This window comes from Pinus tabuliformis, chromosome Q, assembly GCF_031772625.1.
Source record: "Pinus tabuliformis cultivar Carrire ecotype Pingquan chromosome Q, CPIR1, whole genome shotgun sequence".
In the NCBI taxonomy this organism is placed as follows: Eukaryota; Viridiplantae; Streptophyta; class Pinopsida; order Pinales; family Pinaceae; genus Pinus; species Pinus tabuliformis.
This window is the reverse complement of record NC_142296.1, coordinates 174,793,796-174,821,204: the sequence shown is the minus strand read 5'-3', so window position 1 is coordinate 174,821,204 and position 27,409 is coordinate 174,793,796. Positions and strand designations below refer to the sequence as shown.

General features: G+C 39.0%; 4 pseudogenes; all 4 read left to right on the top strand.

Annotated features, from left to right (window-relative positions):
- Nucleotides 1-3,186: 3,186 nt before the first annotated feature.
- LOC149218805 (protein MICRORCHIDIA 2 pseudogene) lies at nucleotides 3,187-5,646 on the top strand (annotated as a pseudogene).
- A 416-nt stretch (nucleotides 5,647-6,062) lies between these two features.
- LOC149218804 (DNA damage-binding protein 1a pseudogene) lies at nucleotides 6,063-8,444 on the top strand (annotated as a pseudogene).
- Nucleotides 8,445-11,942: 3,498 nt separating this feature from the next.
- LOC149218803 (protein MICRORCHIDIA 2 pseudogene) lies at nucleotides 11,943-13,255 on the top strand (annotated as a pseudogene).
- A 1,105-nt stretch (nucleotides 13,256-14,360) lies between these two features.
- On the top strand, nucleotides 14,361-15,857 carry LOC149218802 (DNA damage-binding protein 1a pseudogene; annotated as a pseudogene).
- Nucleotides 15,858-27,409: the final 11,552 nt, after the last annotated feature.

Genomic DNA, 27,409 nt, shown 5'->3' with positions numbered 1-27,409 from the left:
GGGAGCGTTTATTGTGAGGCTTCACAGGAAAATGATTCAATACGAGAATCAGATGGAGAAGCAATTTGTCCCATAGGCTATATTTAGCCTCGTGGACATTAAAATAATTTATTTCTTTCTTTCTAGAAGAAATGACCATTTTCATGGTTAATTTTAACCAAAATCCAGCATAGATTTTTGAAAACTTGAGTTTAAGTTGTCTAGTTTGTAGAATTTGAGTGCCCTAGGGGGATTTCCAAGGTGCTCAATCTATTTATGTATTCAAAAAAGCATTTAAAAAAAAAATCACATTCTTTCTTAGAGTTGTTCGTCCAGATTCACCTGAAAAAGTCTATTTCATCTATATACTATATATCTTTTTAGTTTATTTTTATTAGATATATTATATTCAAGATTTTAATTTTCTAATAATTATTTTTTAATTTTTTTAAAATATGATGATATAAAATGTTATAGTTCGCATCTTTCTAAGAACTTTGGTTGAATTTTAGACCATTTATATCAATTTAAAATATTGTTGGGAAAACATGTAGAGAAAGAGAGGAATCCCTTTCACCACTTTCATTGATCATGAAAATGCATACTCTTGAATGGTTTAGTAGACATAACTAACAAGTTTACTAAGATTCCACTTTTACATCTATTTCTATCACCCTCCCTTAATGGAGAAATGAATTCTCCATAATTCCTTGTTTTTCTCTATATATTATAGATTTATCTTCTCTGAGAGAATACATTTGTCACATTATCATTTGTATCACAATACATCACATCAATTTATTTTGTCTGAATATTTTCTCTCACAAAGTGATGTTGAGTTTTGGTTTGCTTTGATTTTGCATGATAAATTGATTTTTGATGCAGGAGCATCCAGCTAAGGAAGGTCATGGCTGGAGTATTTGTCTTTGCAGACAGAAGGAGTTTCAGTTAGTTTTTTTAAATTCCATTTAAATTTCTAGTTAACAGCATTTAGGACCTTATGTTAAGTTTAAGGTTGTCTCAGCCACTATTTATTTTTTTATTTTTTATTTTATTTACCGTTCTTTTATTTTGTTTCAAATTAACTTAAGAAATACAAACAAGGATGAAGAGTTATCGATGAATAAATAAAATGTAACTACTGACAGTTTAAATAGTTGTACAACGATATTTAAGAAAAAATGGGAAAAAGCCATTGTAATCATAATCATAGTATTGAATAGAAGCAGGCATCCAATCATTCTGAAAAACAAGAAAGTCTGAATCCATATATTGCAGCCTAAAGTTATTTTCTTCCTAACTTAATTAAATTCATGTATCCATTCCATAACAGTGACAGAGAGTGAATAATTAACACAGAGGCAAGAAGAGTACGCCGAAGAGTTCAGCAAAACAACAGAGAGGGTTGTAGAAGAGTCAAATACCACCAAACATCTACAGGTACCCACAGAACTCGTAACATTTCCAATTACCATTTACTTTTCAAAAATCTGTGTATATATATAGATATCAAAAATTTATAGTCCAAGATATAGTTATAAAAACAAGCTATGACACAGAGGCCCTCTGTAACAGTGCCAAATACAATCACCATAGAGCCGACATAAATACAGTCCATAAATTAATAGCCCGGACTCATAAATACACAGGCCATGACACAGTGAGGCCGAAACCACAAACCCTCGACAACAGATCCAAATTACCGACAACAAACACTTTGAATAAACAGACAGAGAAACAACAAGGAGTGACCCTACCCGACACAAGCATAGGTGTCAGGGCATGAGACCAGTAATCGATGAGCCCAACCATTTACCTGTGTGGCCACCAAGCAAGGCCATTAGAACCCAACAAATAGAGCCATAAAAACAAGTAATGAAAACATAGGCAAGGGTTTAAGGGAAGACCACTTACCAGTGAAGTCGAGCCTTACTAATAGAAGAAGGAAGCCGCGGACCAAGGTCACAGTCACAGAGCGCCCATTTCTCACAAGGAGCAAGAACAGTTAATAACGGTAGAAAACAAGGCAGAGTATTAAGGCACGGAGGGATAACTACCTCTGGTTGAATGCCAGATGAGAGCTGAGAGTTGAGCCACCCCACGACCATGACCTACAACAAAATGCCAAGCAAACAGTCAAACAGCGAGGCAAACACTTTGAAATAAATGGCATAATCGAAACCAACATATAGAAAAGACCCACAACCAAAATCATAACTAGAGTCGAATAGACGGAGACCAAAGACTAAGACCAGGGGTTCCAGACCCGAAACTTCGAAACCATTCTCAGAACAGGGAACATCATCAAAGCATGCAAGTAGAAACCCTCTCAGAGAACCATCCCCAGAGCTGGACAAGCGAAACCCTCGTGGAGCAGCAACCTAAGACTAGAAGCTGAGACCTCAATGGAGCAATAGAGCATCAGAGCAACAATAGAATGGTCAGGGTTAGGGTTACATTGGGATAGTGAAGAGGTGGGAAAAGTGAACTCGAGGAGAGGATAGTTGTCCTCACAACATTAACTTCCCGTACCGTGCCATAAAGTCAACCAACCATAAAACAATCATCCATACAATCAACATTTAAATTATATGCCATAAGTGATTAGGGCTGGTCCCATCAATTTTTTGGCATCAAAGCATGTTTCAATTGTTTTTTTTTTACAAAATGCAAGTTGGAAGAAGAGTTCATGGCAGATCTATTCGAAGAGTAGTAGATGAAGGATTGAGAGAAGATATTAGGATCCTGAATGCCTGTTTTGCAGTAGTAGAAGCAGGAAGGAGAAGGGATTCGAAATGGGGAAATGAAAGTGAGGAAGAAGTTTCAGTTACAACAGATGGATCAGATGTGGAAGGACCTGAAATCATATTGTTGAGGTCAGTTTTATTGGCTACCAGTAATCCAAAGCCTGAGATTTCAAACTATGATGGTAGTTTGTCCACAGAAGTGTGGTTGGACTAGATTAGTGAGTTAGACAAATACTTTGAATGTGAGGATCAACAAAGATAGAAATTTAAATTCGCTGCCAACAAGTTGAAAGGACATGCGGCCTTATGGTGGGACAGTGTCCAAGCAGAGAGGAGAAGATTAAATAAGCTACCCATTAAAAAGTGTATGAGAATGGTCACCAAAATAAAGGGTAAGTTTTTGCCCAAAGATTACTAGATTTCTCTGTATTGACTGGTACAAAATTTGAAATAGAGAGGAATGACGATGAAAGGATATACCGAAGAATTTTATCAAGTGAATTTGAGAGCAGGTTACATTGAAGACACCCCAGAAAAAACAACAAGGTTTGTGAATGGCCTAAGGCTGGAGATATTAGACGAGAAAAGTATTATTTCTCCAAAAATCATAGAGGAAGCATACCAGAGTGCCTTGAAGGCAGAAGAAAAGATTACGAGGAAGCGGAATGCCAGAAGAGGACATGGATCTGGCATAGGGAAAGGACAATCATTTGGCAGAGGAAGGACTGCCAACAACAGTGAAGAAGGCAGTAGTTTAAAGACCTTAGGGACAACAGAAAAGGAAAGTAGCACTAGGGGAGGAAGGCCACACCAGAGAGGAAGGGGTAATGGGAGAGGCAGAGGAGCTGCCTACCAGTGTTACAAGTGCCACAAGTGGGGGCACAGGTCCTTTGAGTGTCCTGAAGGTGAACAGTCTTGACAAAGAGGAGCATATGTTGCTCAAACAGAGGAAGAAGAGGCACTACCCCAAGAGGTAGAGAATGTACTAGAGACAGGAGAGGCCTTAGTCTTAAATAAGGTGTTGTTGAAACCGACAAAGGAGACAGCTGACCAAACCCAGAGAAAGGCATTATTCTGGACTGTGTGTAACTCACATGGAAAATGCTGCAAACTTATTATAGATAGTGGAAGCACTGATAATATGGTTGCAACAAAGATGGTGGAGAAATTGGGTTTGAAAAGGTTAAAGCACCGAAATCCCTATAAGGTGTCTTGGTTACAGAAAGGTCATCAACTGCTAGTTGACGAGCAGTGTCAGGTGGAATTCCATATTGGCAAGTATAGGGACAAGGTGATTTGTGATATCATGCCTATGGACGTGTGTCATATTCCGCTAGGTATACCATGGCAGTATGACTGAAAAGTTGTTCATGACAGGAAAACAAACTGTTACAAGTTTGTCAAGGATGGGATTAAGCATAAACTAGTACCCATCAAGGAAGAAGAAACAACAGAGACTAGTGGGACAAAAGTGCTGCTGATGGGGGGGAAATAATTTTTAAAATAGATTGTGTTAGACTCAGTCTCGTCAGTCGAACAAGTCAGGCATTGATAGCAAATGATCAAACCACAGGCATACGTCCAGTCATCTCTTCAATGCCAAATCACTTTGAATTTCTTGCTCGAGAAAATCGCCAGTTTTGGAGAGCAGGCGATTATGATGTTCAATCTACGCAAAAAAGAACTATAACAGGTGGAATGGATCATGTTCGTGTACACCCTAAATTTCTTCATTCTAATGCAACCTCCCACAAATGGGAATTTGGAGCGATTGAAGAGCTTCTTGATAATGTAGTTGATGAGATCCAAAATGGTGCAACTTATGTTAAAGCAGACAAAATTTTTAAACCCACGAGATTACAACCATGCTTTACTTTTTCAGGATGATGGAGGGGGTATGGATCCTGAATGCATCCCGCAGTGCATGAGCTTGGGATACTCCATGAAGAACACAAATACTACCATTGGACAATATGGTAATGGTTTCAAAACAAGCACGATGAGGCTAGGAGAAAATGCTATTGTTTTCACCCAAAGTTCTTCTGGCAGCTCGTCAACACAGAGTATTGGGCTCCTTTCCTATACGTTCTTGAGGAAAACTAGGCAGGATGACATCATTGTTCCAATGGTCGATTTTTAGCTTCCATCAGATCATGAAGGACCTAGAATGTTAGTTCGCAACATAGAAAGTACTTGGACAAAAAACTTGGCCACAATATTGCAGTGGTCTCCCTATGCATCGGAAACTGAGCTTATGAAGCAGTTCGATGACATTGGTCCTCATGGAACAAAAATTATTGTTTACAACCTTTGGCTTAATGATGATGGCACCCTGGAGCTTGATTTTGACATAGATCAAGAGGATATAAGATTGCAAGGTGGACTGAAGTCAGGAACAAAACATGCTACTGAATTGATTCAGTCACATATTTCTTACCGTCATTTATATTCATTATGTGCCTATGCATCTATTCTTTATCTGAGGAAGATGCCAAATTTTCAAATCATTCTAAGGGGAAAGCCAGTTGAATATCATAGTTTAGCTAATAATCTAAAATTTTCCAAAGTAATAATCTACAAGCCACAAACTTGGTGTTGGGATGAAAGAGGTATTAGTTGCAACAAAAATAGGATTTACAAAGGAAACTCCTCTCATTAATGTTCATGGGTTCAATATTTATCATAAAGATCGGCTTATTATGCCATTTTGGAAGGTTTGGCAGGATAATAGTAGTAGAGGAAGAGGTGTAGTAGGTGTTCTTGAAGCAAACTTCATAGAACCTGCACATGATAAACAAGATTTTGAAAAAAAAATGTAGTCCTCATACAGTTGGAGTCAAGACTCAAGCAGATGACTCTTGATTTCTGGAGAGAGGGAAAAATTGGTGATTTTTTTTTGAGACTAAAACTGTGTTTATGAGTTTGCGCGGCGCATTAGGAGCAGGCGCGGCGTATAGGCGCAGCGCGGCGCACTGGGCCTCCTGCCTCAGTGTTATTTTTTAATGGGAGCGGCGTACCGGGTGTGCGCGCGGCGCACATAGGTGTCATCGTCGGCATAGCCATAAAAATAGCCGTATTGACTGTTGGGATTGTAGGAATATGTTTTTATGATTGGAAGCGAAGGAAAAGAGCTGATAAGGCCATTGGAACGTACAGACCATTCGGTACTGGAAGCAATAACTTGTGACCCTGGAGTTAAAAAGATTTCATTCATTGCTCACTCACTTGGTGGCTTGGTAGCAAGTTTAGTGTGGGTTCACAACAGGGAAGCTTTGTTTTTTAATTTCCCATCGGCATATGAAATATAAAAGCTACGATTTAAACAGGCCACAAAAAATGAATCTATCAGTCAAAAATGGTTCAGCACTAATAGAAACATATGTTAACCTTGGTCCAATCGTGGACTTTTGTGTTGTTGATCATGGTGGACAAGAACACGTCGTGACTTGTTCTGGAGGATTCAACCATGGCTGCCTTCGCATTCTCAGGAGTGGCATACGAATCAACGAGCATGCAGCTGCAGAGTTTGCAGATGTAAAGGGAATGTGGCCATTACGAGCTTCTTCGACTCGTGACGATTTCGACACTTATTTGGTGCTGAGCTTTCTTGGTGAGACTCGTGTACTTGCCATTAACTCAAATGATGAGCTAGAAGAAACACATGAAATACAAGGATTTGTCCTTCATGCTCCTTCCTTATTCTGTCAAGATGCTATTCATGACCAGCTTGTTCAGGTAACAGCAAGTTCTGTGAGATTAATGAGTGCGTCTTCTGGACAGCTATTGTCTGAATGGAGAGCCCCCACCGCCACAGGATTGTCTATAACAGTAGCCACAGGTAGTGCTACCCAGGTTTTGTTGGCCACTCGAGGGTGTAATATTGTCTACTTGGAAATTGGAGAGGGATCCCTAACACTGAAGGGACATAAAAAGATTGAGTATGATGTATCTTGCATGGACATAACTCCTATTGGTCAGGATAGTAAACGGAGTGAATTGGCAGCTGTTGGACTATGGAAAGACCAAAGTATCAGAATTTATTCTCTTCCTGATCTGAAACTCATTCAAAGTCTCCAATTTGCCGAGAATGTTGTTACCCGGTCTGTTTTATTTTGTAAATTTGAAGGGATTTCATACTTGCTGTGTGGGCTTGGGGATGGGCACTTATATAACCTAACATTGAATGTGAGCAGTGGGGAGCTTTCTGACGGGGAAAAGAAAAAGATTTCCTTGGGTACCAAAGGAATAAATCTGAGGACTTTTCGTCATGAGAATGCAACGCATGTGTTAGCGTTAGGTGACAGGGCCACAGTTATTTGCAGTAGTAACCTGAGGTTGGCGTATAGTAATGTGAGTGTGGGAAAAGTTAATCATATGTGTTCTTTCCATTCAAAATCTTTCCCTAACAGCATTGTGGTTGTAAAGGAAGACATGCTTTCTTTTGGTTCAATCGATAATATTCAGAATATTTACATCTCATCAGTTCATCTCGAGGAACACCCATATCGTATTTGCTATCAAGACAAGTCTGGAACATTTGCCATCTGCAGCATGAAGTATGGTTATGATGAAATGCAAAAACACTTCATTCGTCTCTTAGATGAAAAGACATTTGAAAATATTTCATCATATCCACTGGATATGTATGAAGAAGGTTGTTCAATCCTCAGTTGCTCATTTACAGATGATCATAACACTGTCTATTGTTGTGTTGGGACAGCTTATCGGTATCCTGATCAGGAAAATATATGTAAGAAGGGCCGAATTTTGGTCTTTTCGGTTGGAAACAGACAACTGCGTCTGGTTACAGAGAAGGAGACAAAGGGAGTTGTATACAATCTCAATGCTTTTAATGGAAAATTAGTTGCAGGAATCAACGAAAAGATTGAGTTGTACAAATGGATGATCCATGATGATGTTGCCAGGGAGCTGGAGTATGAATGTGGGAATTATGGGTATGTGTTTGCATTCTGTGTAAAAACTCGTAGGGATTTTATCTTAGTTGGTGATTATGTGAAATCTGTTTATTTGTTGGTATACAAGAATATTGATGAGAGGGGAGGCATATTAGAACATATTGATGAGAAGAGATGGGTAGAAATTCAAAGAGAAGGCGATCAATCATGGCCTTTTACAGTTCATACAGGGAAGGCTTTGTCAGAAGAGGAGGCGACCAATATGCAAAAGAAATTTTTATCGGATTTAGACGGCCTTCTCACTCCTGGAAAAGGGAACCCGTTCCATCTATCTAATTGTCCTCCAAACACCTCCATACTTATTATGTTCGATAACCGTGCAATTTTCAATTCTGACCACCCTTGGCCTCTAATTGAGGAGACGTTAAATGACATCCAAATAAAATTTGAAATTGTTTATATTGGCAAACATTTTGACAAGTTGCCTATGCAAGTTGAAAACAAAATTTTGGGTTATGCTCCTTTTAACTCGCAGGTCATGGCATTGATTGGTAATTTGCGTAGAGCATCACAGTTAAAGATAGCGCCACCCTCAGAGGGAGATTCAGATGATTGGGACGAGGACGGTAACATAATTTATAGGCAATGGAGTGCTATGATTGTGGGAAACGGTGGAGGAGTATCTGCTACCTTATATCGAGCAAGCTCTCAACGAACATGTAGAAGAAATCATTGTCAATGCGTTGAAATGTTTGGCATTTCTTTCAAAGGAAAAATTACTCAGGAAAGGATTGTTTCTTGATGCGGTTCAGCGGGCTGCTCCTCTACTTTTTCATCCAAGCCAATGGGTTACGAGCTTAGCTGTTACATTTATTGCAGCGACCAATATGATGGTTGTAGTCCATATAATTGGAAGCTATCAGATTCATGCTATGCCAGTATTTGATATGATGGAAACAGTGCGGGTCAGGAAACTTCATTTTCCTCCAGGGATTCCAACTCGTTTGGTTGCTCGCTCAACCTATGTCACCCTAACTTGCTTCATTGGCTTATCATTTCCTTTCTTTGGGAGTCTGCTTGGGTTCTTTGGAAGATTTTCTCTCGCCCCAAAACTTACTTTCTTCCCAACATTAGTAGCAACCATCAAATATACAGAGGAGGAGAAATGCACTGCAACTATAGCACTGTCATTGGCACTGTCCATTATTTCTTTTGCGACAGTCTTGATTCTATTTGCAACAATTCTTGGCAAATCCGATGATCAGAAATATCTCGTAAAAAATGATGGCACCCAAAACTCTCCATGGAATCAGTTTTTAGACCTCATATTTGTGTTGTGTATATTTAAAGGGAGAAATTGCAGCGAGGATTGTATTTAAAAAAAAAATTGGCTATTGGCTATTTTTATTTCAAAAATTGGTTCCATTCAAATGATAGCGGGAAGGTGGAAGGATCGAACGCTCAAATGTAAAACGTATGACAATCAACTGTAGCAGAGAAATAAGCCACGGGGCCTATTTTTTTCTTCAGTGACAATTTCAAGAGATTCACACCTACAGATGTCACTTTTTTAGATCCGAGTAAACATGTAACGCTGCTTCTTTTAGCAATGGATGGCTTTTCATCTTCACTTAGTAATGATTAAATCATCTAATATTCTGAATCGATTCATTTTTTGATATAGGGAGTCTATTTATTGTATAAGAAACTTTTGAAAAGGGTTCTGGAGTTCTGAGGAAAGTGTGGGAGGAAAAAACCTAGCGCTTCATTGTACAGATTTGACAGAGAAAATAATTGAATGGTATAGCTCTGTTTCATGATATCCTTGCAGTAGGAATTTAGCATGTGTTTCTTCTCCTGTTTTATATGTCTCTTGTTTCTCTTTCATAGTTCATTCATAAACGTTTTCAGCTAAATGCTTTTAAAATGAGAAAGGAAAAATCCAATTTATTGCTCTGCCTTGGGAAAGTGTTCATATTTAATGTTTTCTTCTGTTTGACAAGGATTCATCTTCTATGCCCTTGTCAACCTCTCAACAGTTCTCCCACTCCACAGTATTTCGAATTTGATGTTAAATCTCTTGCCTATCTTGCCTCAGGAGATAATCTGTGTCTTTGATTTAACTTCTCTGTTCATGCTATCCCTGAATCCCACGCTGCCCAGAAAACCCAGTCATTTATCAAAATACCCTTGTCTTATCTATTTACTAGCCTAAAATCAGTACCCATTTTTAGTCATCTCGCACCCTATTGCTCATTTTATCGAGATTGACTGGAGAGAGCCCTCTCCTGTCCTCGTAGGGCTAGCTACGAGGCTGAGCTTGGTTTGATGTTGCCTCGAGTTTTGCCTCTTTTAGCCTAAGGTAGATTCGAGCGCTAACATAGTGGCGACCATACTGGGGAAGAAATGGTTTACTTGAATATTGTTTTTCCCCAGTACATATCTCAAGTCCAAAGCTGATTGTTGATGGTGAACAACGATCATACATAAGAAGACGGCTGAAATCATTCACCTGGTGACTCCTTTCACTGAAGAATCCAGCAACCGGTGCTTCATGGTGACTCCACTGTAGAGAGGTCAATAGCTTTGACATTTTTAATATGGATCGGATTGCAAGAAGATACGCTCACATGAGATGAGATCACATTCTGGGTTTTCCAAATAAAATGCCCAAGGTAGATTGGTCAAAGAATTTGCCTGTGTTCAGAAATGTGGAAGGTAATGACGCTGCTCTTCATCTGGTGAAATTTCACATTCATGTGCGTAGATTAAAGATCAATTTTCCTGAAGATTGTTTGATGAAAATGTTTATGGCTACTCTGGAAGACAAAGCCCAATCTTGGTATGAAAGTTTTCCACCTGCTTCCATTTATTGTCTAAAGGATTTTCATTCAATATTATTTGAGAAGTATAAAGAATCTTATCCATCATTAAATTTAGTTCAGGATTGTTGCAAGCATGCTCATAGTTTTATTGAAAGCCTTGAGAAATATTATGAAGACGATAATTTCATGGATGAAGAGATCATGGAAGCATTGTATGAAAATCCGTTTCAGCAGTCTATAGAACTCTTAGAGGAAACTTTGTAGTAGGATCAGAATCAGTAGGTTGAAGATTTCCATATGGCTGGAAATGATGAAAGAAGAAGTTTTGTTTCAGATCTGGTGGAAATAAAAGATGATATGCAAGAAAATGATGTTCCAATCTCAGATAATGGGGATGATAAATCAGATCAAGAGACAGATGGTGAGGAGGAAAAAGAGAGTTGCGTGGTTGAGGCTGCCTCAAATGGAGAAAACAGAGGTACAAACCTAACTCACCTTATCCCACTAGAACTAGATCTTCATGAGGAAGTAGCTCATTCAGTTCATGAACAGCAAGATGAGAATTTGGTTCAAGTAAGTGAAAAAGTTTCCTTGGATGAATCATTGGTAGATGGTATGAATGTTAGTGTTGGGTTTCAAGAATCATCTGAAGTTGCTTTTCTCATGATTAACCAATGTGATGAATGTAATGAGAATCTGGCTGTCATGTCATATGAAGATGACTTACAATATATTCAGACTACTGAAGATCAGACCATTCAGGGTTTCCATTTAGATTCTTCTTCATATGTTTCATGTGTTGAAATGTTTTTCCAATAAGAGATCTACTCATCTATTTGTTCAGAATTTTTTGGGGACCAGGAGAAGATTTTCACTGAAGTACATTTTAAAGAAAGATCAGAAGCAGGTGAAAAAGGCACCTTGTTCTTTCAGCAAGATGTAAAACTTCATGTTTTTCAGGATCCAATGGCCAATCTGTTGCAGTCAGCTGTGAAAGTGTTTATTGCAGTGTTTAGTGATGAAGGAGATCATGGTCAACTATGTTTTTGGATGCCCAGTGATCAGTTTGTATTGTTGACCAGCAAATCTGATAGGAAGAATCAATCAAGAAGCCATCTTCTTGATTGGTTGCATTGGCATTTTGACATAGTCTGATCGTATATGGCCCTGTAAGAAACACAGGTGGCCATGTACTACCACCAAGCTTTAAGTTTAAGTCCAGGTCTTTGCCATTTTGGGTGAGTTTGTTAGAGTCAAGTTTTTCAGTTATTTCAGTTTGCATTGAGACAGTTTAAGTCGAGCTCCAGTCAATAAATTGAGTCATGTTGGTTTGTCGAAATAATGGACTCCATAGCCCAATGGACGAAGGCACTGTCTAGCTCTCCCAGAGATCTGATGTTCTTAGCACCTCCACGGAGCAGCAGCTGCCATCTCAATTGGAGCCAATGTTAGACTCAGTCTTGTCAGTCGAACAAGTCAGGCATTGATAGCAAATGATCAAACCACAGGCATACGTCCAGTCATCTCTTCAATGCCAAATCAGTCTGAATTTCTCGCTCGAGAAAATCACCAGTTTTGGAGAGCAGGCGATTATGATGTTCAATCTACACAAAAAAGAACTATAACAGGTGGAATGGACCATGTTCGTGTACACCCTAAATTTCTTCATTCTAATGCAACCTCCCACAAATGGGCATTTGGAGCGATTGCAGAGCTTCTTGATAATGCAGTTGATGAGATCCAAAATGGTGCAACTTATGTTAAAGCAGACCAAATTTTTAACCCACGAGATTACAACCATGCTTTACTTTTTCAGGATGATGGAGGGGGTATGGATCCTGAATGCATCCGGCGGTGCATGAGCTTGGGATACTCCATGAAGAACACAAATACTACCATTGGACAATATGGTAATGGTTTCAAAACAAGCACGATGAGGCTAGGAGCAGATGCTATTGTTTTCACCCGAAGTTCTTCTGGCAGCTCGTCAACACAGAGTATTGGGCTCCTTTCCTATATGTTCTTGAGGAAAACTGGGCAGGATGACATCATTGTTCCAATGGTCGATTTTGAGCTTCCATTAGATCATGAAGGACCTAGAATGTTAGTTCGTAGCAAATAAAGTACTTGGACAAAAAACTTGGCCACAATATTGCAGTGGTCTCCCTATGCATCGGAAACTGAGCTTATAAAGCATTTCATGACATTGGTCCTCAAGGAACAAAAATTATTGTTTACAACCTTTGGCTTAATGATGATGGCATCCTGGAGCTTGATTTTGACACAGATAAGGAGGATATAAGATTGCGAGGTGGACTGAAGTCAGGAACAAAACATGCTACTGAATTGATTCAGTCACATATTTCTTACCATCATTTATATTCATTACGTGCCTATGCATCTATTCTTTATCTGAAGAAGATGCCAAATTTTCAAATCATTCTAAGGGGAAAGCTGGTTGAATGTCAAAGTTTAGCTGATGATCCAAAATTTTCCAAAGTAATAATCTACAAGCCACAAACTTGGTGTTGGGATGAAAGAGGTATCAGTTGCAACAACAATAGGATTTACAAAGGAAGCTCCTCTCATTAATGTTCACGGGTTCAATATTTATCATAAAAATCGGCTTATTATGCCATTTTGGAAGGTTTGGCAAGACAATAGTAGTAGAGGAAGAGGTGTAGTAGGTGTTCTTGAAGCAAACTTCATAGAACCTGCACATGATAAACAGGATTTTGAAAAAAAAATGCAGTCCTCATATAGTTGGAGTCAAGACTCAAGCAGATGACTCTTGATTTCTGGAGAGAGGGAAAAACTGGGGATTTTCTTTTTGAGACTAAAACTGCGTTTATGAGTCTGCGCGGTGCATTGGGAGCAGGCGCAGCGTGGCACACTGGGCCTCTTGCCTCAGTTTTATTTTTTAATGGGCGCGGTGCACATGGCCCGCGTGACGCACTGGGTGTGCATGTGGCGCACATAGGTGTCATCGCCGGCATAACCATAACAATAGCTGTATTGATTGTTGGGATTGTAGGAATATGTTTTTATGATTGGAAGCGAAGGAAAAGAGCTGATAAGGCCATTGGAACGCACGAACCGTTCGGTACTGGAAGCAATAACTCGTGACCCTAGAGTTAGAAAGATTTCATTCGTTGCTCGCTCACTTGGTGGCTTGGTAGCAAGTTCAGTGTGGGTTCACAGCAGGGAAGCTTTATTTTTTAATTTCCCAATAGCATATGAAATATAAAAGCTGCGATTTAAACGTGCCACAGAAAGTGAATCTATCAGTCAAAAATGGTTCAACACTAACAGAAACATATGTTAACCTTGGCCCAATCGTGGACTTTTGTGTTGTTGATCATGGTGGACAAGAACACGTCGTGACTTGTTCTGGAGTATTCAACGATGGTTGCCTTCGCATTCTCAAGAGTGGCATACGAATCAACGAGCATGCAGCTGCAGAGTTTGTAGATGTAAAGGGAATGTGGCCATTTCAAGCTTCTTTGACTTGTGACGATTTCGACACTTATTTGGTGTTGAGCTTTCTTGGTGAGACTCGGGTACTTGCCATTAACTCAAATGATGAGCTAGAAGAAACACATGAAATACAAGGATTTGTCCTTCATGCTCCTTGCTTATTCTGTCAAGATTCTATTCATGACCAGATTGTTCAGGTAACAGCAAGTTCTGTGAGATTAATGAGTGCATCTTCTGGATAGCTATTTTCTAAATGGAGAGCCCCCACCACCATAGGATTGTTTATAACAGTAGCCACAGGTAGTGCTACCCAGGTTTTGTTTGCCACTCGAGGGTGTAATCTTGTCTACTTGGAAATTGGAGAGGGATACCTAACACTGAAGGGACATAAAAAGATTGAGTATGATGTATCTTGCATGGACATAACTCCTATTGGTCAGGATAGTAAACGGAGTGAATTGGCAGCTGTTGGACTATGGAAAGACCAAAGTATCAGAATTTATTCTCTTCCTGATCTGAAACTCATTCAAAGTCTCCAATTTGCCGAGAATGTTGTTACCCGGTCTGTTTTATTTTGTAAATTTGAAGGGATTTCATACTTGCTGTGTGGGCTTGGGGATGGGCACTTATATAACCTAACATTGAATGTGAGCAGTGGGGAGCTTTCTGATGGGGAAAAGAAAAAGATTTCCTTGGGTACCAAAGGAATAAATCTGAGGACTTTTCGTCATGAGAATGCAACGCATGTGTTAGCGTTAGGTGACAGGGCCACAGTTATTTGCAGTAGTAACCTGAGGTTGGCGTATAGTAATGTGAGTGTGGGAGAAGTTAATCATATGTGTTCTTTCCATTCAAAATCTTTCCCTAACAGCATTGTGGTTGTAAAGGAAGACATGCTTTCTTTTGGTTCAATCGATAATATTCAGAATATTTACATCTCATCAGTTCATCTCGAGGAACACCCATATCGTATTTGCTATCAAGACAAATCTGGAACATTTTCCATTTGCAACATGAAGCATGGTTATGATCAAATGAAAAAACACTTCATTCGTCTCTTAGATGAAAAGACATTTGAAAATATTTCATCATATCCACTGGATATGTATGAAGAAGGTTGTTCAATCCTCAGTTGCTCATTTACAGATGATCATAACACTGTCTATTGTTGTGTTGGGACAGCTTATCGGTATCCTGATCAGGAAAATATATGTAAGAAGGGCCGAATTTTGGTCTTTTCGGTTGGAAACAGACAACTGCGTCTGGTTACAGAGAAGGAGACAAAGGGAGCTGTATACAATCTCAATGCTTTTAATGGAAAATTAGTTGCAGGAATCAACGAAAAGATTGACTTGTACAAATGGATGATCCGTGATGATGTTTCCAGGGAGCTGGAGTTTGAATGTGGACATCCCGGGCATGTGCTTGCACTCTGTGTAAAAACTCGTGGGGATTTTATCTTAGTTGGTGATTGTGTACAATCTATGTATTTGTTGGTATACAAGAATATTGATGAGAGGGGAGGCATATTAGAACATATTGATGAGAAGAGATGGGCAGAAATTCAAAGAGAAGGCGATCAATCGTGGCCTTTTACAGTTCATACAGGGCAGGCTTTGTCAGAAGAGGAGGCGACCAATATGCAAAAGAAATTTTTATTGGATTTAGACGACCTTCTCACTTCTGGAAAAGGGAACCCGTTCCATCTATCTAATTGTCCTCCAAACACCTCCATACTTATTATGTTCGATAACCGTGCAATTTTCAATTCTAACCACCCTTGGCCTCTAATTGAGGAGACGTTACATGACATCCAAATAAAAGTTGGAATTGTTTATATTGGCAAACATTTTGACAAGTTGCCTATGCAAATTGAAAACAAAATTTTGAGTTATGATCCTTTTAACTCGTAGGTCATGGCATTGATTGGTAATTTGCGTAGAGAATCACAGTTAAAGATAGCGCCACCCTCAGAGGGAGATTCAGATGATTGGGATGAGGATGGTAACATAATTTATAGGCAATGGAGTGCTATGATTGTGGGAAACGGTGGAGGAGTATCTGCTGCCTTATATCGAGCAAGCTCTCAATGAACATGTAGAAGAAATCATTGTCAATACGTTGAAATGTTTGGCATTTCTTTCAAAGGAAAAATTACTCAGGAAAGGATTGTTTCTTGATGCGGTTTAGCGGGCTGCTCCTCTACTTTGTCAGCCAAGCCAATGGGTTAGGAGCTCAGTTGTTACATTTATTGCAGTGGCTAATATGATGGTTGTAGTCCATATGATTGGAAGCTATCAGATTCATGCTATGCCAGTATTTGATATGATGGAAACAGTGCAGGTCAAGAAACTTCATTTTTCTCCAGGGATTCCAACTCATTTGGTTGATCGCTCAACCTATGTCGCCCTAACTTGCTTCATTGGCTTATCATTTCCTTTCTTTGGGAGTCTGCTTGGGTTCTTTGGAAGATTTTCTCTCGCCCAAAAACTTACTTTCTTCCCAGCATCAGTAGCAACCATCAAATATACAGAGGAGGAGAAATGCACTGCAACTATAGCACTGTCATTGGCATTGTCCATTATTTATTTTGCGACAGTCTCGATTCTATTTGCAGCAATTCTTGGCAAATCCGATGATCAGAAATATCTCGTAAAAAACGATGGCACCCAAAACTCTCCATGGGATCAGTTTTTAGACCTCATATTTGTGTTGTGTATATTTAAAGGGAGAAATTGTAGCGGGGATTGTATTTAAAAAAAAAATTGGCTATTGGCTATTTTTATTTAAAAAAAATCGGTTCCATTCAAACGATAGTGGGAAGGTGGAAGGATCGAATGCCCAAATGTAAAACGCATGACAATCAACTGTAGCAGAGACATAAGCCATGAGGCCTATTTTTGTCTTCAGTGACAATTTCAAGAGATTCACACCTACAGATGTCACTTTTTTAGATCTGAGTAAACATGTAACACTGCTCCTTTTAGCGATGGATGGCTTTTCATCTTCAGTTAGTAATGATTAAATCATCTCATATTCTGAGTCGATTCATTTTTTGATATAGGGAGTCTATTTATTGTATAAGAAACTTTTGAAAAGGGTTCTGGAGTTCTGAGGAAAGTGTGGGAGGAAGAAACCCAACGCTTCATTGTACAGATTTGACAGAGAAAACAATTGAATGGTACAACTTTGTTTCATGAGATCCTTGCAGTAGGAATTTAGCATGTGTTTCTTCTCCTGTTTTATGTCTCTTGTTTTTGTTTCATAGTTCATTCATAAACGTTTTCAGCTGAATGCTTTTAAAGTGAGAAAGGCAGAATACAATTTATTGCTCTGCCTTGGGAAAGTGTTCATATTTAATGTTTTCTTCTGTTTGACAAGGATTCATCTTCTATGCCCTTGTCAACCTCTCAATAGTTCACCCACTCCACAGTATTTCGAATTTGATGTTAAATCTCTTGCCTATCTTGCCTCAGGAGATAATCTGTGTCTTTGATTTAACTTCTCTGTTCATGTTGTCCCTTAATCCCACGCTGCCCAGAAAACCCAGTCATTTATCAAAATACCCTTGTCCTATCTATTTACTAGCCTAAAATCAGTACCCATTTTTAGTCATCTCGCACCCTATTGCTCATTTTATCGAGATTGACTGGAGAGAGCCCTCTCCTATCCTCGTAGGGCTAGCTACGAGGCTGAGCTTGGTTTGATGTTGCCTCGAGTTTTGCCTCTTTCAGCCTGAGGTAGATTCGAGCGCTAACTGATTGAAGACAATGAGATAAAGTATGTCGTTGTAAGGAGACTAAGAGCAGTACTGTTGCATACTGAAATTTCTGACTTACCAGAAGAAATCTAGGTTTTGTTGCTAGAATTCAGTGACATTGTGGTGGATGATTTATCGAATAAGCTACCACCAAAGTGAAGTATCAGTCATCACATAAATTTCATCCCTGGAGCTAGTTTACCAACAAAGCTGCTTACCGGATGAGTCCTAAGGACAATGAAGAGATCAGGAAGCAAGTACAGGAATTGTTGGACAAAGGCTTGATACGGGAAAGTTTAAGTCCCTGTGTAGTTCTGACAATTTTAGCTCCCAAGAAAGGAGGCGAGTAGTAGATGTGTATAGATTCAAGAGAAATTAATAAAATTACTATCAGGTACAGGTTTCCATTGCCACGAATGGATGACATGATGGATTTCTTGAGTGGAGCAGCATATTTTTCGAAGATAGATCTAAAGAACGAATACCACCATATTAGAATAAGAGAAGGGGACGAATGGAAAATAGCTTTCAAAACCAATGAAGGTTTGTATGAATGGTTGGTGATGCCATTTGGGTTGAGTAACACCCCTATCACTTTCATGTGCCTGATGAACGAGATGTTGAAGGAGTTCATTGGGAAATTTGTGATTGTGTATCTTGATGATATACTGATTTTCAGCAAGACCAAGGAAGAACATTTTCGACAAGCTAAATATGTTTTGGAAAAGTTACAGCAAAATAAGTTTCCGATAAATTTGAAAAAAAATTCTTTCTTTCAGAAGGAGTTAGTCTATTTGGGTTTTGTGATTGCAGAAAATGAGCTGAAAATGGACCCAGAAAAAGTTGCAGCTATAATCAGCTGGCCATCCCCTAAGAGTCTATTCAAAGTTCAGAGTTTTCACAGGTTGGAAAGTTTATATCGCAAGTTTATAAAGAATTTTAGTGGAATCTTCGTACCCATGTGGTGAGCCCCAGTATTGCAGCAATAATGTTGCAACTCCTGGAACTCTCTTCTTTAATTTTATCAACCCGGTAGTTCGTAACAAACTTGGAAGCGACGGTGCTGTATGCACAAGTACTAGCTCTTGCCGTAGTTGTCACTTGATCAGCTGGCACAAGTCCGCTAGGAGCTTAAGCCAACTTCTATGAGCTCTTAGAAGAAGCTTTTTAACTGATGGATGAAAACTAACTCAAAGAAGGCTAATCTACTTACGGAAAGAAACTGGAAAGCTAAAAGGAAACATAAACCCTAGAAAACCTAATTTTACCAGCTAGCCCTATTGATGCAAAAAAGAGGATGCAAGCTACTGAAAGAGATGCCATTGACTTCTAGGAAGGTAAAAATGCATGTTTCTAAGCTACTTCTACAGTAACATCTGAAGAAAAAAAAACATCTTTTTGTATTTTTGAATAAGTTGTTAGAATTATCATGCATGCGATTTAACTGTTTTGACTGTGCAGAGGTGGATTGGCGAGAGGGAATGCTTGGAGGAGGCTGGGAAGGTTCAGAGAGGGCCTAAGGGGTCCCTAACACCCTTCCAGAGAGTTTCACATAGTTTGGATATCAAGAAACCTCATTCGTGAGCTTTTACAGGAAGTCTGCAGGGGTTCTACAGGATGTCTGTGATTTTCTACAGGTCTGTAATTTTTCTACAGGATGTTCAGAAATGGGATTTTGGAGGATGGATGGATGGAGAAAGATGAAGAAGTGGGTATGGAGGTAGCACAAGGGTGTGAGGAGGTCCAGGACTTGGGGAATGGAGCTGAGAAGTGGCAAGGATGGTCGGATTTGTTCAAGGAGAGGTAGAGCAATGTTGCACAACAATATGGGAATTTAGGGCAGAGTGAGAAAATGGAAAACGTAAGGCAAGGATTCTAATTAGAGGATGAAGCAGGTGGGATTGATGGAGAATGGGCAAGTAGAGAAGTGGTACAGGTGCTCTGCAAGTCGTTTTTCCAACTGAACCAACGAAGACTTGTAGAATCAAAGACCTAGTTACGTTGACCTAATCTGATCTAGCTGTCAGTGAAGAGAATGAACAAAAGTTTGAACTGAAAAACCATGTATACTAACTTATGCAACTAAGCAAGCAAAAGCATGAACTTGTAACCAACTTCTACAAATGAAAATCAAACACTAGTGATTGCATGACAAAGAAAAATCAGTGTTTTGTGGGCAGCAAGGTCACCTTGATCCCAGCTCCTGATCCCACTGAGGGAGAGGTGAAATTAGAGGTGTTTGATGGCCCTTTTTTGAAGCTACTCCCTGTTAACAAGCTATCAACTCAATCTGAACATCAAAATCCTTTTTAATCATCAAAGGTAACCTAAACAACAAACAAGATTTAAATCTAAATGGCAGATTTTATTTTGAGAATGCAGCAAAAACACATAAAGGTAAACAAAGGAGGTAATGGGAACTTGAGATGGGACCAACCCCAAGAGCTACAACCTCCTAAGAGAGATTTAGAGCTGGTGCAAAGCTGGATTCATCTTTATTGATCAAAAGAATAGTTACATTCCAAAAACTGTCCACAAGGAAAACTTGAAAATGTGTTGAAATGCAGAGCTAACCTACTACCTAAAAAATGACTAAAATCGAACTACAAACTAGCTAACTTCTGCCTACAAAGTGACTAATTGAAATGAGGCCCTAAGCCCTCTTATTTATACAAATTGAGGACCCCAACAGCCCTCCTAAACTTTATAAACTCGGTTGCTAAAACTTGTAGTTAATAGTACTTGCGCAGCTACCCTTGTGATAATTGATTTGGTGTCCCTTGAACTCTGAGCTGATGGTGGAGACTTTGAGGTAAGGACCCATAAGTGAAGGGGACACCTTCCTACAAATTCTATCCCTTGTTCTCCCACGAATTTGCCTGCCAAGTGCTCATTAAAACCTTTGATTTTGTCTCAAAATTGACTAAAAATCTGCACAAAGCACCCATTAGACTTGTTGGCATAATGAATAACCCAATTCACTCTATTAGCATAAATATAATAAAAAACATGCAATAAACTAATGAGAATGGTGGATTAAGTCGAATTAGGAGGTTGAATGAGCCCATATAATTATCCATTTTTGGGGCTCATCACCATGTTGGATACCATATAAAAGGAAAGTCAACCTTTCCATTGGACTAAAGCTACAGAGAAGAGTTTCCAGATATTGAAGAAGAAGATCACTGAAAGGCCAATTTTGAGGTTGCCTAATTTTAACAGACTTTTCCAAGTTCGTTGTGATGCCAGTGGTACAACCATTGCATCCGTACTTAGCCAGGAAGATAAACCAGTAGCTTACTTCAGTGAAAAATTAAATGAAAGCAGGGAAAAATACACGTCTTATGACAAGGAGTTTTATGTCGTCGTCCAAGCATTGAAGCATTGGAGAAATTATTTGTTGGGTAATGAGTTTGTCTTGTTTCTAATAATTCTGTGTTACAGTATGTTATGTAGCAGCATAAGCTGAATCATAAACATGCAAAATGGGTTGAGTACTTGCAAAGTTTTACATTCGTATTGAAGCATATCAGTGGTCAAACCAACAAGGTAGCAGACACACTAAGAAGAAGAGTTTTACTCTTACATGAGAGCATGATACAAGTGTTGGGTTTTGAACACCTGGAGGACTTGTATCAAATAGAAGCAGATTTCAAGGAGGCTTATGAAGCCTGCCAAAATCCCTTGCTAAGGAATAATAGTCCATGGTTGGACTATAACTTACAGGATGAGTTGCTATTTAAGGGAGGACAATTGTGTGTTCCAGAATGTTCGCTGAGGGAGAACATCATCTGGGAAAAGCATAGTGGAGGTCTAGCTAGACATTTCGGCATTGATAAGATCTCAGATCAGCTTGGTCATTTTTATTACTGGTCGAAGATGCGAAGAGATGTGAAATGATATGTAGCCAGGTGTAAAATGTGTCAGTTGGCGAAAGGGCATAGTCAGAACATGGGGTTGTATACACCCTTGCCTATTCCAAACAGACCATGGGACTCAGTCAGTCTAGACTTTGTCCTGGGTCTGCCCAAAACACAGCGGGGTTTTGATTCCATCATGGTGGTGGTGGACCATTTCTCCAAGATGGCACACTTCATCCCTTGCAGGAAAACCAATGACGCTACCCATGTAGCACACTTTTTTTTCACTGAAGTCGTCAGACTACACGGCTTACCCAAGTCCATTGTTTTCGACAGGGATGTGAAATTCACAAGATATTTCTGGCGCACCTTGTGGAAAAAGCTGGATACAAAGTTAAATTTCAGCTCCACTTATCACCCACAGACCGATGGGTAGATGGAGGTGGTGAACAGGAGTTTAGGAAACCTGCTACGGAGTTCAGTTGGGGAAATACCACGAATGTGGGATTGTGTACTTGCCCAAGTGGAATTTTCTTATAATGATTCACCAAATCGAAGCACGGGAAGTAGTTCTTTCTAGGTCTTGTATGGAATGCATCCCCGAGTAGTGCATGAGTTACGAGATTTGGGACAGTTAGAAAGAAGAAGTGTTGACAGGGAAGATTTCGCGAGAGCAATTAACGACCTACATGACCAGTTGAAGTCAAAATTACAGGACAAAAGTCAAAGGTACAAACAAAAAGTAGATCAGAAATGACAGGAGGTACAATTTAACGTAGGGGATCAAGTCCTAGCGCATCTGCGAAAAGAAAGATTCCCTAAGGGCGAATACAATAAATTGAAATTCAAGAAAATTGGACCTTGCAAAATTCTATGTAAGTTTTCTGCAAATGCCTATGAGCCATAATTTCCTCCAGGTATAGAAATATAGCCCATCTTTAATGTGGCAGATTTATTCCCATACACTACTAGTCCTGAAGGGGACAGTTCGGTGCAGCCAAAATAGGATACCTATGAAGAGAGTAGTTCTTGGATGAGACAAATGCCTTCAGCTCGGCCACTTGAAATCAAAGGAATCCTCGATACACAGGTGGTCAGGCAGACTTGAAGAAAGGAGTACCTACAGTACCTCATCAAGTGGAAGAACTGCACCATTGAGGACAGTTTGTGGCTTGACACAGGATAGATACAACGTGCAGGGTATTCTATCGAGGAGCTCATGGATCGGAGCCATGAATGTTCATCTACCCTGGAAGCCTGATGTAGGAACATCCAGCTAAGGGAGGTCATGGCTGGAGTATTTGTCTTTGCAGACAGAAGGAGTTTCAGTTAGTTTTTTTAAATTCCATTTAAATTTCTAGTTAACAGCGTTTAGGACCTTATGTTAAGTTTAAGGTTGTCTCAGCCACTATTTTTTTTTTTTTTTTTTTTATCGTTCTTTTATTTTGTTTCAAATTAACTTAAGAAATACAGACAAGGATGAACAATTATCGATGAATAACTAAAATGTAACTACTGACAGTTTAAATAACTGTACATTGATATAAAAGAGAAAAAAGGAAAAATCCACTGTAATCATCATCATAGTATTGAATAGAAGTAGGCATGCAACCATTCTAAAAAACAAGAAAGTTTGAATCCATATATTTTAGCCTAAAGTTATGTTCTTCCTAACTTAATTAAATTCATGTATCCATTCCATAACGGTGATAGAGAGTGAATAATTAACATAGAGGAAATAAGAGTAGGCGGATGAGTTCAGCAAAACAACAGAGAGGGTTGTAGAAGAGTTGAATACCACCAAACATCTACAGGTACCCACAAAACTCGTAACATTTCCAATTACCATTTACTTTTCAAAAATTTATCTATATATATATATATATATATATATATATATATATATATATATATATAAAATTTACAGTCCAAGATACGGCTATAGAAACAAGCTATGACATAGAGGCCCTCTGTAACAGTGCCAACTACAAACACCATAGAGCCGACATAAATACAGTCCATAAATTAACAGCCTGGAGACATAAATACACAGGCCATGACACAGTGAGGCCGAAACCACAAACCCTTGACAACAAATCCAGACTACCAACAACAAACGCTTCGAATAGACAGACAGAGAAACAACAAGGGGCGACCCTACCCGATACAAGCGTAGGTGTCAGGGTACGAGACCAACAAACAGTGAGCCCAACCATTTACCTACGTGGCCACCAAGCAAGGCCATTAGAACCCAGCAAACAAAGCCATAAAAACAAGTAATGAAAACAGAGGCAAGGGTTTAATGGGAGACCACTTAACAGTGAAGCTGAGCTTTTCTAACAGAAGAAGGAAGCCATGGACCAAGGTCATAGTCGCAGAGTGCCCACTACTCACAAGGAGCAAGAATAGTCAATAATGGTAGGAAACAAGGTAGAAGTTTAAGGCACAAAGGGAGAACTTACCTCTGGTTGAATGTCGGATGAGAGCTGAGAGTCAAGCCACCCCACGACCATGACCTGCAACAAAATGCCAAGAAAAAAATCAAACAGCGAGGCAAATGCTTTGAAATCAACAGCATAATTGAAACCAGCGTACAACAAAGACCCACAACCAAAATCATAACTAGATCTAAACAGACGGAGACCAGAGACTGAGACCAGGGGTTCCAAACCCGAAACTTCGAAACCATTCTCAGAACAGGGAACATCATCAAAGCATGCAAGTAGAAACCCTCACGGAGAACCATCCCCAGAGCTGGACAAGTGAAACCCTCGTGGAGCAAAAACCTAAGACCAGAAGCCGAGACCTCAACGGAGCAATAGAGCATCATAGCAACAATAGAATGGTCAGGGTTAGGGTTACATTGGGATAGTGAAGAGGTGGGAGAAGCGAACCCAAGGAGAGGATAGTTGTCCTCATGACATTAACTTCCCGTACCACGCCATAAAGTCAACCAACCATAAAACAATCATCCATATAATCAACATTTAAATTATATGCCATAAGTGATCAGGGTTGGTCCCATTAATCTTTTTGCAACTTATTGAGCTTTGATTATCACCTTTAATAAATGTATATACTCCTTGTGTTTCTACCATGCCTTCAAGAATTCATTCTAGCCAAATTGCTTCACATATAGATTTACACAATGCTTTATACTTAACTTTAGTTGAGGGCTAGGAAATAGTTGATTGTTTCGTACCATCTTACCTTCAAACTTCAATGCCTAGATTGTAATTCATATTACCAAGATCTTCATTCCAAATTCTTATGATCATTTCCTTTTGATCTCATCAATCAATTTTGTAGAACATTTTTTATGATTAAATCATCAATATAAAACTAAATCAAAGCAACATTCACATTTCCATATTTCGTTATGTAAGGATTTGAATCACTCTTACTTCTAGTGAAACCTTGCTAGAAGAAGAAAGTGACAATTTTCACATACCATGACCTAGGGGCCTATTTGACACCATCTAATGCTTTCGTTAACCTACATATAAGATGTTCTTGCCTTGGCTTTAGAAAACAAACTAGTTGAATAAGATACTCATCTTCTTTTAATTCACCATTCAAAAAATGTTGAGATAAAATCTGATTGACGTAATTTAAATTACTTATTAGCAAATGCAATCATTAATCTAATGGTATTCATTTTAGCTACATGTGGAATTGTGTCCCCACAATTTATTTCTTCTTTCTATGAGTATTCCTTTGCAACCAATATCACTTAAATCTATTTATACTACAATCGACATTGAACATAGAATCAAAAAACCATTTTTAACTTATATGAATTTTTTTAGGTAATTTTGTAAGTTCCCAAGTTTCATCGCTTTTATGGATCCATATTTCTATTTCATAGAATTCATACATTCTTATGATCATTTGTTCACTCAAAATTCAAAGGTTATTCTATTCTCATCACTTGAGTCATCATAGCATAATATTTATACCAAAAAGGTGTCTGAATTACCCTTGTTGCCTTTGTATGTCCTTTTGGCCTTGGCCATCAATGGAAAATTTGAATGCCAAAGCCTACTATTAAGATTTTTCCTTTGTTCCTCTTTTTGTAATAGGAACTTATTAAATCATCAAATGAAGGTGTTGCCTCTCTTGCTACAAGATTGGTAATAAATATATTATTTTCATCTAATATATTGTTGTTGTCGCTACAAGTGTCGTTACAGTTGTCGCAAAGTGTATCTTTACTATCACACTTGTCGTAAGTTGTCAAAAGTTGTAGCACTAAGGGAAGTTTGTTGTCAATGTGTCCCAAGTGATCTATGTTTTTATGTCATTAAGTATTCTAAGTGTGTGATCACAGTGGAAGTATTAGCATTATTCACATCAACCTTGTCGATCCCGCACTTAGTAAATTTTGGAAAACATTCTGACCAAGCAACCCAGCCTCATTTGGCCTTCTTGAAATATGCATTGAACAACCTCGACCCTCTAGTTGTGACCTTGGCTCTAGACATTCTGAAATGTGCAGTTCCTTCCTCTCACGACTGCTACACTACACAGTTCCAGCACTCAAGCCTGAACCTTGGCTTCGAGAATTACGTAATACATCTTCCCAACCTAGCCTCAAATGTGCATTGCGCAATCCATAGCCTCAAGCTCAACCCTTGAGCCCCTAAGCTATGAAATTACATAATGGCCCAACCTCTTCTATATCTCGTAACTGTACAATGGGCTGATTTAGTGCCCATCCCCTCATCTTGTCACATTGACCTTGAAAATTGCACATATTTCTCCCTCATCCCTAATGAGGCTCATCAATGGGTAAATTATATGGACCTTAATGCACCTCCAACTTACTAAATTCAACGTTTATCATAATTCTATACACGTTTTGATTATATTTTGCTTAATGAGAAGAGTAAAGATGAGATGTCATGTCTAGTGGTCTAATGTGAATTGATTGCAGGTTTTTGAGCAAATTTTGGGTAATTAAAGTGCTGGAACTCGAAGGAGAAAAGAAAGATGGGTTCCAGGAGATAGGATCCCCCTCGTTAACTCCTCACTCACTCGAATATTCCTCAATCAAATCTCATCAACTCAGGGTTGCAAGCAGCTGAGCCATTAGGATCATTGGCTGCCAAGCCAGTGATAGTTGAAGACAAGTTGACCTCGAGATTAGGATCCAAGCCTCCCTAAATATAAGGAAGTTAATGGTAACTTCAGTTGTATAAATAAAGATTCCTAGAGCCTCATTAGGATCCATATTTTTTTTCATTCTAGCCAAGAGCCATTTTCGAGTTGAAGCATTGTGACCGATCACTCTTATGTATTTTTTGATATTTTAATGAAAATGAGAAGAATTCCCTTGATATAGCACTACGTTGACCTAGAAGAGCTTATACTTTGCATGGAGACCTCATCTTGTTTGCTTCATCCAAGGCTTATCCACCCATGTCACCAAAATCCACTAAAATCTAAATCTGAATTCTTGTTTTATAAGTAAACATTTCCATTCTCATTGAGCAAATACAACCATCTCGAAGCACTTTCTTGAGCTCTTGGTAGTGTCCACCACCTCCAAGCCTTATTCTCCCATTATTACCTTTCCCAAGCTTCATTCCACCTTATAGACCACTTCCTAAGTTTTCAGCCTGTTCCTGTAGTAAAATAGGGGATCCTGTAGGAGAACTAGGACATCCTGTAGTTTTCCTGTAGGAAATCCTGTAGCAACATGTTTTGAACCCAAATTGAGAAAAATCATCACTGAAGCTAGGATTAGGACTCCACTTGACCTCCATGCCATCAAATCCACTCTAACCCTCTTCCTCCATACCTGTCTCCCCTACCAAAGAATAAGGAAAGATTAGCATTTGCA